This window comes from Equus asinus, chromosome 23 (assembly GCF_041296235.1).
Source record: "Equus asinus isolate D_3611 breed Donkey chromosome 23, EquAss-T2T_v2, whole genome shotgun sequence".
Taxonomy (NCBI): Eukaryota; Metazoa; Chordata; class Mammalia; order Perissodactyla; family Equidae; genus Equus; species Equus asinus.
The window spans coordinates 66,707,027-66,719,935 of NC_091812.1; the positions used below are offsets into that span (position 1 = coordinate 66,707,027).

The following is a 12,909-nucleotide window of genomic DNA, read 5'->3' on the forward strand; positions in this document are numbered from 1 at the left end:
TTTAAGTCCTTAGCCCTTTTTTTTTTTGTTTTGAGTTCTTAATAGTTTACATCAATGTGAGATTTCAGTTGTACATTATTTCTTGTCTGTCACCATGTAAGTGCTCCCCTTCACCCTATGTGCCCACCCCCCACCCCTCTTCCCCAGTAACCACTGAACTGTTCTCTTTGTCCGTGGGTTTGTTCATATTTCACATATGAGTGAAATCATCTGGTGTTTGTCTTTCTCAGTCTGGCTTACTTTGCTTAGCATAATAGCCTCTAGGTCCTTCCATGTTGTTGCAAATGGGATGAATTTGTCTTTTTGCTGGCTGAGTAGTATTCCATCATATATATACACCACATCTTCTTTATCCAGTCATCAGACGATGGGCACTTGGATTGTTTGCATGTCTTGGCTATTGTGAATAGTGCTGTGATGAACATAGGGGTGCAGATGTTACTTTGGGTTGGGTTACTTGTTGATTTCAAGTTGTTTGGGTAGACACCCAGTAGTGGGATAGCTGGGTCTTAGCCCATTTTTTAATCAGGTTGTTAGTTTTTTGCTACTGAATTGGAAGAATCCTGCTATATAAAGAAATTAACCCCTTATCTGATACATGGTTTGCAGATATTTTCTCGCATTCCATACATTGCTTGTTCATTCTGTTCACTGTTTCCTTTGCTGTGAAGATCTCTTTTGAATTTTATATTTGCTTCAGTGCCTGGTACATACTTTCTATTATCTAAGTGTCCTGTGTTACTTAGAGATTTTTTAAGAATCAGAAATGGCTGTTAAAATTTGACAATAGGTACCAGTGCTTTTTGGACATTTGTTATTTCCTGTGGCTCCTCAGTTTTAATTAGAAAATATAATAAATTATTTGAACTAGCCTAGCATTTCTGGATTCAACCCTGATAGATCACAGTACAGTCACGAACTGCGAAACAACGTTCCGGTCAAGATCAGACTGCACATACAATGATGGTCCCGTAGATTGGGACCATGCGGACTAGGTGTGCAGGAGGCTTCACCATCCAGGTTTGTGTAAGCGCACTCTATGGTGTCTGCACAAGAACAAAACTGCTTAATGACGCATTTCTCAGCACGTGTCCCTGTTGTTGGGCGACACATGACTGTAGATAACTCTTTCAATATATTGCTGGGGCTCTGAATAATACTACTTAAACATTTTTCATCTCTATTCATGTCGTATTTGTCTACATTTTGTTTTGTTGCTACTTTCACAGAATGCATCAGAGAGCTTTCTAACATTTTCTATAATAAAAATAATAAAAGGAATGTTACAGGAATTACTGGTTTCTCAAAGGCTGGAGGAATTGCGTGTGAAGCGTCTGGCCTCTCTCTGTCGTGCTGGTTTTACCAGCCTTTTCTGTCTCCTCCGTAACTCCCCTCTGTCCAGGCTTTTACCTGTTCTGCAGCCAAGCTGAATCACTTATGTTTTACTAGAAAATTATTCTTTCTAAATTTTCAAACCTGTTGCCTTCCCTCAGCCTCCTGTTGGCCACGGCTCTCTCCTCTCCCTCCTGGCTATGGTGGTCCTTTCTCACCCTCACTGTGGATGGGTCTTTACATACTACTGGGCTCAGTTTGCCAGTCATTTATTTAACTTTCTTTGGATCTATATTCAGAAATACATTTTTAAAATATTGATTTGTAAAAGTTCATGACAGTTCTTTTGAAAGAAATAACTAAAAGCATGGCAACATTTGGCTGTCACTTCACAGATTAGCGACAGAAATCGAGATGTCACTAACGTTGCAGTTATACGCAGCTTAAGGGTCAAAGCTCTGAAAGCTTGTTAGAAAAACCAACTGTGCCTGTCCCCGTTTCCCCAACCCCAGAGACAGTGACGTTGCCCTAATCAGGGGTACGTGGCAACTAACGTTGGCATCTGGTGAGTTCTGTGCAAGGTGATTTTTCTCTTTCCTCCTCCCACTTCCACACAGGGTGACCTTCCTGTCCCCACATGACTATATGTATTGTCTATGTTATTATAATTATGTAAATGTATTTACAGCTGAGCCATCAGGTAGACGAACATTTTTCTTTTCCTAAATTAATAATTATTCTTTTTTAGAATTTCTCTTAGTTTTCTATGTACTCACAATATTCTCCTTCACATTTTTGACTGGTTATACTGATTTTCCGTGCTACATTTTATCTCTGTCCCCTGGAGAATTCCAGGGTCTGAGTTTGTCTTTTTCTACCATCAAAGTATCTGGTGCCAGTGGAAGCCTCTGGCTGTCCCCAGCCCCACCTCCCTCATCTCCGTGGCTGGTGTGGAGTTGGGGACACTGGGTGGCTACCAGTCAGCGTGGATCTACTCCCTTCTGCTGGCCACTGCCTTCCATTCTGAGATAGGAGGGGTCTCACCACTGCTTCACCCACTCCAGCCACCAGCCCCGGGGACGTTCTGCATCCTCCGAGACTTGCTCACCGTCAGCCAGTCCCTAGTGCTGAGTTCCTTCCGAGATGCTCACGGTAGCTGTGTCAGCGGCAGAAGTCAACTCTTGATTTGTTGATCTGAGGGGAAGAAAGAGACGGATGAGAGAAAACTGAGCTGTCGTGATTGGGAGAAGAGAGCTCATGGTAAAGTGATGACACGTGGTAGGAAAAGGGTCATCACAGCCCCAGATTGGGACAAGACCTGGTGTGGCAGCTCTGGGGAACTTGGGAGGAGCAGTTGGTGGACTGTGCCTCTGATGCCCTGCCTTCCTGTGCCGGGGCCCACAGTGCCCGGGCTCCTTACCGCTCTGTCCAGTTTTCAGAATCCTGGGAGAGAGCCTGGAATCGACCCAGCTCGGGTCACCTGTTTTCCTCCGGGCCAGGGGACAAGACTGGGCCATGGCCAGGGCTGGCCCGAGGTGCCACTGTTGCGCACGCTGCAGAGGAGGAGGTCCTGAGTGGGACAGCCGCGGAAATGCAGCAGGAGCCGTTCCCGTGCGTAAGCCCGAACGAGCTGATCTCCAGAGCTGCTCCCCGAGGACAGAGTGGGGCGCTCCGCAGGCAGGTTCCCTGTGTGCAGCTGGGCGAGGCCAGGTCCGGGCGTGGTGTCCATGTGGATCCCGCTCCCCTGCCCAGCCTGCCTCCAGTGAGCTGGAGATGGCTGCTGGAAGAGCTTCAGACACCATGCCAGTGTGCGCTGGACCCCACCTGCGGCCTCTCGGTGATGGCGCCAGCTCCCAGGAAGTCTCTGTACCCACAACGCTCAGCCACCGCTCCTCCAGGACAGTCTCCTCTGCCGTGAAATCTCACTCCTGTATGGGTTCCCTCCCGTACTGTGGATCCTGTGAGGGTGGGGTCGCGCCCTTTTCACCTGCATGACCCCAGTGTGCACTGGGCGATGGCTGAGCAAATGAGGACACATTTATGAAATCTCTGGGCCCTCTATAAGTGGCTCTTGAATTTTGTTGCTGCCCAGGGCACGGAGATCCGGTCGGGCCCTCGACAGCCTGCTGCTCTGGTGAATTTGGTGAGCTACCCTCGGCTGCAGCTGGTTGTCACCGTGGACGAGCAGGGCCTGATCAAAGCGTGGAAGGCGGGGAACGGGTGGGAGTGGGCCTCCTTCTGCCTGCCTACGTGCTCGTCTGCGCTGGAGGCCCCTTCCTGCTGGTGAGTGACCGGCTCTCAGGAGCCTCTGCAGGTACCAGCCGTCTCCCAGCCACCGGGACAAAAGCTGAGTGCAGGGCCACCGAGGATCGGAGCCCTGTGAACCCTCTGCCCTGGGTGGGCCATCGGTGTTGCAGCCTAAGAGTAAGGGCGGGCTGGAAGGGGACCATCCTGGCTCTGCTGCTGCACAGCTCCGCCACCTGGTGAAAACCCTGTCTGGAGAAGGATGACGTCAGCCACGCCTCCCGTTCTCTCTGTTTCCGCACACACTGAAAGCTGACTAGGCACATGGGGAGGTAAGACCGGCCGAACCAGAACCAGCAGGATAAATAGGAGAGGACGTCAGGAGAGCCACGGGGCTCCGGAGAGCACGCTCATCACACACAGGCGTGGGGACACCTGCGGCGGCTGTGTTCTGTGAGAAATTTTAGCAGAGAGCTTAAAGCTATACAAAGTGATGTGTCAGAAAAGAACCAAGTAGAAATCCTAGAGTAGAAAAACTGAATAACAACGGTTCAGAACTCAGTGGGTGGACTCACCAGTGGGCTGGAGAGCTGAGTGACACAAAGGTCAGGGAGGCCGGGAGCCCAGGGTCCGCTGGCAGTGCTCCCCTTCTCGGAGAAGGTGGCAAAGGCGCGCCATGTGATAACGCAGGGTGCTCTCCGTCTGTGTTCTGTGCAGTTTTCCCCGTGTTCTCTCCATCAGTTAAAAAGCTATGGCTACAGAGGAGAATTGGTGGACTGGGAGACAGATGACCTGGAATGACGAGGGGGTGTCAGGAGTGGTGGCTCAGAGATCTGCTGAGAGACGTGGCCCATGCCTCCAGACGTTAATGGCACAGAAATCACCTGTGGATCTGGTTTAAATGCAGATTCTGATCCACTGGGTCCCCGGGGGTACCTGAGATGCCAACTTTTTAACAAGCTTCTTGGGAATATTGATGCTGCCAGTCCACAGAGCACACTGAGAAGAAGGTCATAAAGGATCCCTGAAAACCGCCAGTGTGTGTTTATTTGATATCCTGGGAGTAGGTGAGGGAGTGAGAGGGGCAGAAGCCACATCTGAAATGGGAATGGCAGATACGTTTCCTAAATAGAGCAAGGACATTAATCCCTGGAAGCAATGAGGCCTACAAACCCCAAGCAGAGCCAATAAAAATAAGCCTGAAATATGGACCCATCAGAGTGAACTGAGATGCTGGATACTAGGAAACATCTATTCAGCAGCAGCCACAGGAAAGAAAACTGCCTCAGAGTCCAGCTTCGTAACAGCAGCACTGGACACTGGAAGACGCCAGGACGACATCTTGAGAGAAATAACAAGAGTCTATAACAGAAAAAATATCCTTCAAGAATGAAGGTGAAATAAAGACATTTCAGGTAAACCCAGAATGAAGAAAAATCACACAGATTTGATTTACCTAAGAAATGAAAAATATATGAACCATAGATTATAAGATTAACACACATGGAAAATTATGAGAGAATACTGTATCTTATTAAAACAAAGCATTGATATCAAGTTATATGAAGCATAAAAATGTAGTTTAAAAATAGATATAGATACAAATAATCAATTCATAGAAAAAAGTACAAATGACCAATAATATGTAAGGGCGGGAAACCAAACTAATAATCAAGAAAGCGACACTAGAATGAGATTTTTCACCTACCAGGTGAGCAAACATTTTTCAGGACTGGTACTATGACAAGTTGGCTGAGGAGAAACAGATATTTTTATACATGGTCAATAAGAATGTAGATTAAAGCTTTTATAAAAAGCTTGGGTTTTTTTCCTGTTAAAGTTTTAAATAAGATACTCTTTGACCTCATAATTCCAGTTCCAAGACTCTCTCAGGGGGAAAGACTGGCATTTGTGCAGGAGTGTTCATTGCAGCACCATTGTTCATAGTAACAAAGTTTGTAACCAACCTAAATGTCTGTCAGAACAAGAGGAAGCAGACAGTCGTGGAAGAACGTCCTCCTACACAGAAAGGTTTCCGAGGCGTGTTTTGGGTTGAGCTCAGAAAAGGTAGTTGCAGATTCTGCGCCAGCACCCTGAGGAGGGCGAGGGGCTCTGAGAACGTGCACGATGTTGGAATACGCTCACTCCTGATACTGAACCTGAAGTGAGTTCGCTCACCTGCTGCGCAGCAAGCCAATCTCTGACACCAGGTGTAGTGGAAGAAAGTAGGACTTTATTATTGCACAGCACTGAGCAAGGAGAAAGGGCAGCTAATGCTGAAATCCCAAAATCCCCAAAAGCTAAAAGGAAGGGTTTTTATCTGGGGTTTTAGGTAGGGGAGGGGCAACATATGGCCTTGCTGGTTGGGGCTTTCCCACCAGGCTGTAGCTCCTTGGTGGAAGGAGGAGATAACGAATCCAGGTGGTTGTCCTTGGCCAGCTGTCTCCATGGAGGATAGTGGATCCTGGAGCCAGGAAGCCAGGGAGTAAGAAGGAATGAGTGCTTTGGTTTTAATGCCATATGTGCTGGGTTTAATATATGGAAACCAATATCAGGGCCGCTATCACTCTGACTGCAGAGGAGCTGACCCTGTGCCAGGTGTGGACCCAGGCAGACGCTGCTCTCCACACCCCCTCTGCAGGCTGCCTGTGCCCAAGGGGTGCTCCATGCGCTGGCCGTGCCCCAGCTGCAGCTGCGCTCCAGAGCGAGCTTGTTCTCTGCTAGCCCCGCAGGCCTCCTCTGCTCTCCTGACTGCCAGTGGGTGCTCATGTGGACCCAGAATTCAGACCTGGGCCCAAAGGTCAGTAGCAGCTGTGACCCCTTCCCCAGGGCCTGGTTTCTGCGCATAAGGGGGTGGCTCTGTGCCCCAGCCTTGTGGGATGCAGTGGGAGGGTGGCTTCTCGTGCAGGACCAAGCCCGAAGCCCACGAGGAGGGGGATGTTGAGTCGTCGAGGCTGTTCACAGCAGTGACAGCCTTCTCAGGGCCACTGGCTAAGTCAGCAGTGGTGCTGGTCCCTGTCCCCAGATCCTCTCCCCAGCACCTCTGCTCTTTCCAGGCTGCATGGGCTGGAAGGGGTCAGTTACTTGGCTGGAGAGGGCAGGGTTCAGTTTTGAGGGGGTTTGGGGCCTTAGGAACATCCTGGTGGCAACACTCATGAGACATTTGGTGGCCTGAAGACAGAGCTTCAAAGACAGCGAGGACGAGAGTCTGCAGGTCAGGCACGGAGGAGAGGCTGACAGCATGGGGACAGCATCCGTTACCTGGAGAAGGTACAACAGAAGCAGCGTGCTGCCGTGTGCCTGCGTGTCACTGGCCTCTGCGAGTGGGTGCCTCTGCCGGTGCCCCAGTGCTGCATGAGCCAGGGAGACCACCAGGGATTTGTGGGCTCAGAGATGTCCAGTCCAAGTGCCAGGGCCTGAACTGGAAAACTAGACCAGACAGCTGGGGAGGGCCTTGAGAAGTGCTGGGGCCTGGCGGACGGGGAAGGACAGAGGGAGAGGAAGAGCAGTGGCAGAGCTAACCGTGATTCAGTGATTCCTTTTTTTAAAAGAAAGCAACCCCCTCCCCCAAATACACATTCTCTCTCTCTTGGCACTTTTGAATAATTGATGGGTTAAATAGAAAATCTAAGTAGAAATTATGAACTCTCAAAAGAGGAATAGGAGATAATTTTCTTAATTGGAGAAAGGGAATCTAAAAGACTCAGCAGACGTGCTTAATGATGAGTCGTCAGAAAAACATTTCCACTGACACTGCGAACAAGGTAAGGGCGACATCTGTCACCACCGTAATCAAGTAACGCCCTGGCAGTGCTGATAAATTAATGCAGTTTACAAATAAAATTGAATTCTAAAAAGGTGAGAAAGAAAGAGGTGTACTTACCATAATTTCTAAACAGTACCCTCTCCTTTAGAAACCTAAGAAAATCATTAGAATTAGTAAGTGAAATTCTGCACGATTGGTGTACAGGTTATCTACATATTGAAAACAACGTACCCACAATTAGAAAATATGATAGGAAAAGCATCCCCTTCATAGTAACACCAGAAACTATGATATCTTGGAATAATCTTTTTTAAAAAAAAACCTTTGTGGAGAAAAAACACAAAGCTTTTTTAAAGGAATAAAGAATAAGGAGATATTCCACGTTCATGGATGGAAGAATTACTGTTTTAAAGAGGCCATAAACTGAAAGGAAAACCAATAAAATTGCTACAGTTTTAAAAATAGAAGGTAAAAAGTGATTATAAGATGCACACGGAGCTATAAAAGCACAGGGGTAGCGAAGACAGTCTTGTGGAGACGAGCGTGGAGGACGGGCGAGACCTGCCTGCGAGTTATGAAGATGAAACTGAAGCTCAGTCACCGAGACAAAGTGCTGTCAGTGCACGAACAGACACGCAGCACGGAGGATGGAGAAACAGACCCGCGTGTCTCTGGAAATTTGATAAACGATATAGGTGACATTTCAAGGCAGAGTGGAAAGATAATGCTTCAGAGTAAATGATCTTGGAAGGACTAGCTATCCAAACAGAATAAAATCAGGTTCTGTCCTCATACCATGCACAAAAATACATTTCTCATGTGTGAAGCTTCTAAACAAAAAAAGTTTAAATTATAGGAAGAAAGTTTTAAAAGGGGAGGCCTTTAAAGCAGGATTAAATAATACAAAAGCAAAACCCATAACAAAGTAGTCTATATGAAAATATAAATCTTTTGTACAAGTGACCCCATAACCAAAGACTTGCCATTGACAGCAACCCCAAAGATGAGCTAACAAGAAATGTAATTTACAGAAGAAGAAACCAAACTAAACCCTAAAATATAGGATAAAATGCTCAAAATCATTAGTAATTACAGCAAAATGATAATGACATGTCACTTTAGACTATTAGGCTGGCCAAAAAAGGGGGGAAATAATAGAAAGCTCAACAATGCCAATGTTTGTGGGCATTCTGGGGAAACAAGACCCTAACGATGGCAGCTGCCTCCACCCCGTTCACAGTCTGAAGGTCTTTGGCCAAACCAGGGTGTGTTCCCGAAGTGTGAACCCCTCTAGTGCAGGTTCGGGGTAACCATTTCTCAGCTCCCCACATGCCCCTGCCTCATGTCCTGGTCTGGTCCACACCGAGGCTGCCATCTCTGTTACCCCTGCATGGCAGGAGGCCTGGTTTAGATCCAGAGCTCCTTTACTCTGAGAGTAGTTCTTGGAGGCCTTGCTCAGTGTGGGATCGACTCCCAGGCCCCTCCAACTGACATCATCTAGCTCCCAGGGGAGTGACACAAAGCCCGATTATGGCCCGCAGGGTGTGCCTCAATCAGCTTGAAAAGTGGGCGCAGCCTGGTGCAGATGGGGTGCCAGCCACGAGAGAGAAGAAAGTGGTGGAGGGAATTTGAGAAGGTGTCAAGTTTGGTGTCCCACCCCCTCATGTCCTCCCAACTCTCCTGCTACATTACGAGGTGTCCTGTCCCCTAGCCTCCTTCCATTGAGAATGAAGCCATCCTCACGCTCGACAAGGCTCTCAGAGTCCCTGGGTTGGTGACCACATCCTCCTCGGAAGCCTCTGGCAAGAGTGGTAGTGAAACGAGACAGAGCCCCCGCCGGCCCCCCTTGGGCGGTCTGGGCTGTTAACGTGCGTGGGAGGTGACCCAAGCCTTCACCGCCAGGGTGGCCGCCCACAGTTGTGGTAGTTTTCCTTGTTCACTGAAAGTCACTGCTGGAGACAGAAGTTTAGAGACACCCCGGCTACCTGCCCTGGGTCCAGACACACCTATCTCCTCCCGTTAGGTGCGAGGAGTCCTGGTCCCTGAGGTGTGTCGGTTATAACCTCAGTCTGCAGGGTCACTCCTTTCTCTGCCTGTTGGGCCACTGACAAGCAACAAAGAGTCGCCGGTGGTAGTCACAGCTCCCCCTGCTGTGAGCCTGACAGAACTGTCTCCACTCCTACCTCCAGGAACAGGACCTGTCATCCAGAGCCCACGGCTGCACGACTGGGACACAAAAACTACCCAAGTGGGCCGCTGGGCGTAATATTACAAGGGGCCGCTCCCACACCTGTCGGTCATCAGACTTGTGTGTTCTAGCTAGAGTGGCACCATCAGTCCTGGGTCCTTGGTTCAGAGTGTACACCACGTCCTGGGTCGGAAGATGGTAGGCAAAGCTCACTCAGTATTGTCCCCTCAGCCGGCACCTTAGCTGAGCCGGCCGTAGGCCATCCCACCACTGCATCAGGCCGGTGACTTCTGGATGATGGGGACTGACAAGATCAATGCGCTCCGTCCTCGTGAGCTCACTGTCACACCTCCTTTGGTGTAAAATGGTTCTCTGTTTTGAGGCAGTATTGTGGGCGATGTCACGGGTGAGGCATTCTGTAGATTTTTGGGTGCTGGTGCTAACAGAACCGAGGGCAGGGGTCACAAGGATGAAATACTGCCCGTGATCCATGGTGCCAAGCCAACAGCTCTGCATCAGTCTGCTGCCAACTGGACAGCCCTTCAGTGAGGGCAGCAACTGTGCCAGTCTTCATGGGGGAGCCCTTGTCATTGGGCCCATACAGAGCCGTGATCCCTGACACTCTGTTCATGAGCCTTCGCACAAGGACCGGGTTGGCGAGAAGAGTGCCTGGCAGCCCAAGGACGTCATGCTGCCCCCAGTTACTGAGAGCCTCCTGTGGTGCATGGTCTCTGGTGGGCTCTCAGGTGAGATACGAGGACCTGCGTGCTGTCTGCCCACCCATGCCTCTTCCTCATACCTCCCGGTCTGGTCCTTCCGGGCCTGACCAGCCAAGCCATTTGCCACCACCAAGGCAGTGTACAGCTGTACCTCCAAGGAGTTCTTCTCCCGTTGGATGGATAACTAACTGGGCCACTCTCAGGTGGGCCATTTGAAAGCCTTCCTTTCATACTGTCTTTCAGTGACATCCCCAGACAGTGCTGTAATGAGGCGGCAGTGTGCAGCAGGCCATTTCCAGCGAACGCCCACATAATGAGGCAACCTAGCTGTGATTCGCACCCGAGTCCTTTCCTCCTGTGCTGGTTACTTGTAGGAAGCTCCCCGCCCATGAGGCATGGGTGCTGGGTGAGGGAGACGCAGCAGAGGTAGGTGATGTGGGGTCTGGGTCGCCTGTTCCCGTCATTTACTTGGTCCTTAGGTCCCACTTAAGCCCAGTCCCAAGTGGACCACTACACAACAGATCACTGCTGTGCGCACCAGATCTCATGATTCACTGGATCAGAGCGCGTCCAGCCCAGGATGGGAAACAGATCAGTCGCCACTTTGTGTTCTGTGGTGGGGAGACTTCTCGCCACCGGGGCACAGGAGCTGCTCTTGAGACGACTGGTTCTCTTCTGTAGAGGCACAGATTTACTCCAGACACACTCGTCTGCTGTGGGTCTGCTCCACTGGAGCTTTCCAGATTCCAAACAGCATCCTTACCTATCAGAGATATCTGTAGCACCATGCGACCTGCCGGGTTATACAACCGAGGAGGAGGGCAGCCTGTGCCGCAGCCGGGATCTGTTACTCTGGGACCCGGAGAATTTGGCAGCCTCTGGGGTTACCCAGTAAATGAACCAGAGGATTCCTAAGTTTGGTACTTGTTTCCTCCAAATAAAAATCCCACAGAGGCCCCCAAGGGCTCTTTTGTTGTTTCTGTTCTAGTGGTGAGATCTCCGAGGCACAGCAGCTTGTCCTCCGCCTGAGAAGGAACCTCAGCCTCCCCAGTGCTGGTTCCCCTGGCAAATGGCCATGGGTTCCTCTGAGAAGGCGCTGGAGGAATGTCGACTGCGTATATTGGTGGTAGAGTTACAGGAACTTGAGGGGAACTGACCTTCCTTTCAGTCAACGTGCTCTGGGCTGTAAATTTGGAGCTGGAAGCTGCCTATGGGGTCTTAATTTTCCATTGAGGTGGAAGACATCTAGTCCACTGGTTCTGTTTACGCAAGTCAACCAGCACCCTCAGTGCCTCTCCATTTCTATCACCCCCAGGGAATTGTGTCAACCACCAGCAGGTCAAACCACCTTACTGCCACTCCAACGCTGCTAGACCTTAGTTTGCTGGGATGGCTTCAGGTTTACCCAAGAGATGTTCCTGAATCAAACATGAGTGCCTCGTGCCAATAAACGATCTCCTCTCCAGTCTTAACTTCTACTTTCCTTCATTTAACACCAAGATCTCCTTTACACACACTCCCCAGGTCCTATTATTAGGCAGGTCCTCTAATTCTTTTGCTATGTAAGCATTTCTTCCCAAAGCAGGGTTGTATTTCTCTGTCCAGGCTCTGCTGATACCTGACTCTTGCTATCAGCCTAGAGGCCATGAGGAGTAAGGGGCAGGTCCTGAGAAGAACATCATCACTCAAGGCATCCACGTCAGGTGACGCTGAGTCCCCCTGGTAATGTGGAAGGGGCTGTTTTTGCCATCAGGAAGGGCTCAGGGAAATCTGGGGGCGGGGTGGGTGTCAAGATTCTCAGAGTGTCCACTCAAATATCCCAATCCCAAATCTCGGGGTGTTCCTCTTTCTGTGTCTGGGCGACTGCCGAGGCTGTGCACTTAGGCTCCTTTGTGGCTCTGCCACCTTCATAATCAGATCCTGGGCCAGATTTTCAGCAGTCAGCCCTGCGGGGCAGGAGAGAAGGTTCTCGGCTTTCAGAGGATACCTTAAGTTGGAGGATGGCTGTCATTTACACTTCGTAAAATGACATGGTGTTGTATGTATTTCATCCAAGTATTAGAGGGGAAATTAATTTCAGAGAGGTCACTGACCAAGAGGGAGAAGGAAGCAGGAGTTACAGCTAATTGAAGAAGGTACACAAGGTTTCCTTCCCAACGTGGACATCACACCTGCAGCTACAGAACACGCTTTCCCTGCAAGTACACAGAGCACATTTACAAACAATGACATATATTGGAAAATAAGTCAAGTCTCCATAAACTTTAAAGAATTAAATTACGTTCAAAGTATGTTAATGCAAAGTATGTTCTCTCACCACAATGAAATTATTTTAGAAATAAATGACAAAAATATAATCATAAATCCCCATGTTTTAGAATTAAAAAGTATACTACAAAATAACCACATCAAAGAATACATTGAAAAAGAAATTTGATAATTTTTGAACCAAATGATGAAGAAATATTATGAATCAAAATCTGCAGAATGCAGCTAAACCAGTGTTAGATGATACTTCATAGCCTTGAGTGCCTATACTTGGGGGAAAAAGGCTGAAAATTATTGAGCTTCCATCTATTTCAAAATGTTGGAAAAAAGAACAGGAAAATAAACTTAAAATTGAAATGAAATAATAAAAATAAGTTCATAAAATAGAAAAA

At 48.8% G+C, this 12,909-nt stretch overlaps 1 long non-coding RNA gene across 1 annotated transcript; it reads right to left on the reverse strand.

Moving 5' to 3' along the window:
- Positions 1-2,579, reverse strand: LOC139041724 (uncharacterized). The gene is made up of 2 exons (XR_011497480.1): positions 2,441-2,579; positions 1-412 (listed from the first exon to the last, which is right to left on the reverse strand). It is a non-coding gene; the product is annotated as an uncharacterized lncRNA (long non-coding RNA).
- Between the last annotated feature and the right edge of the window lie 10,330 nt (positions 2,580-12,909).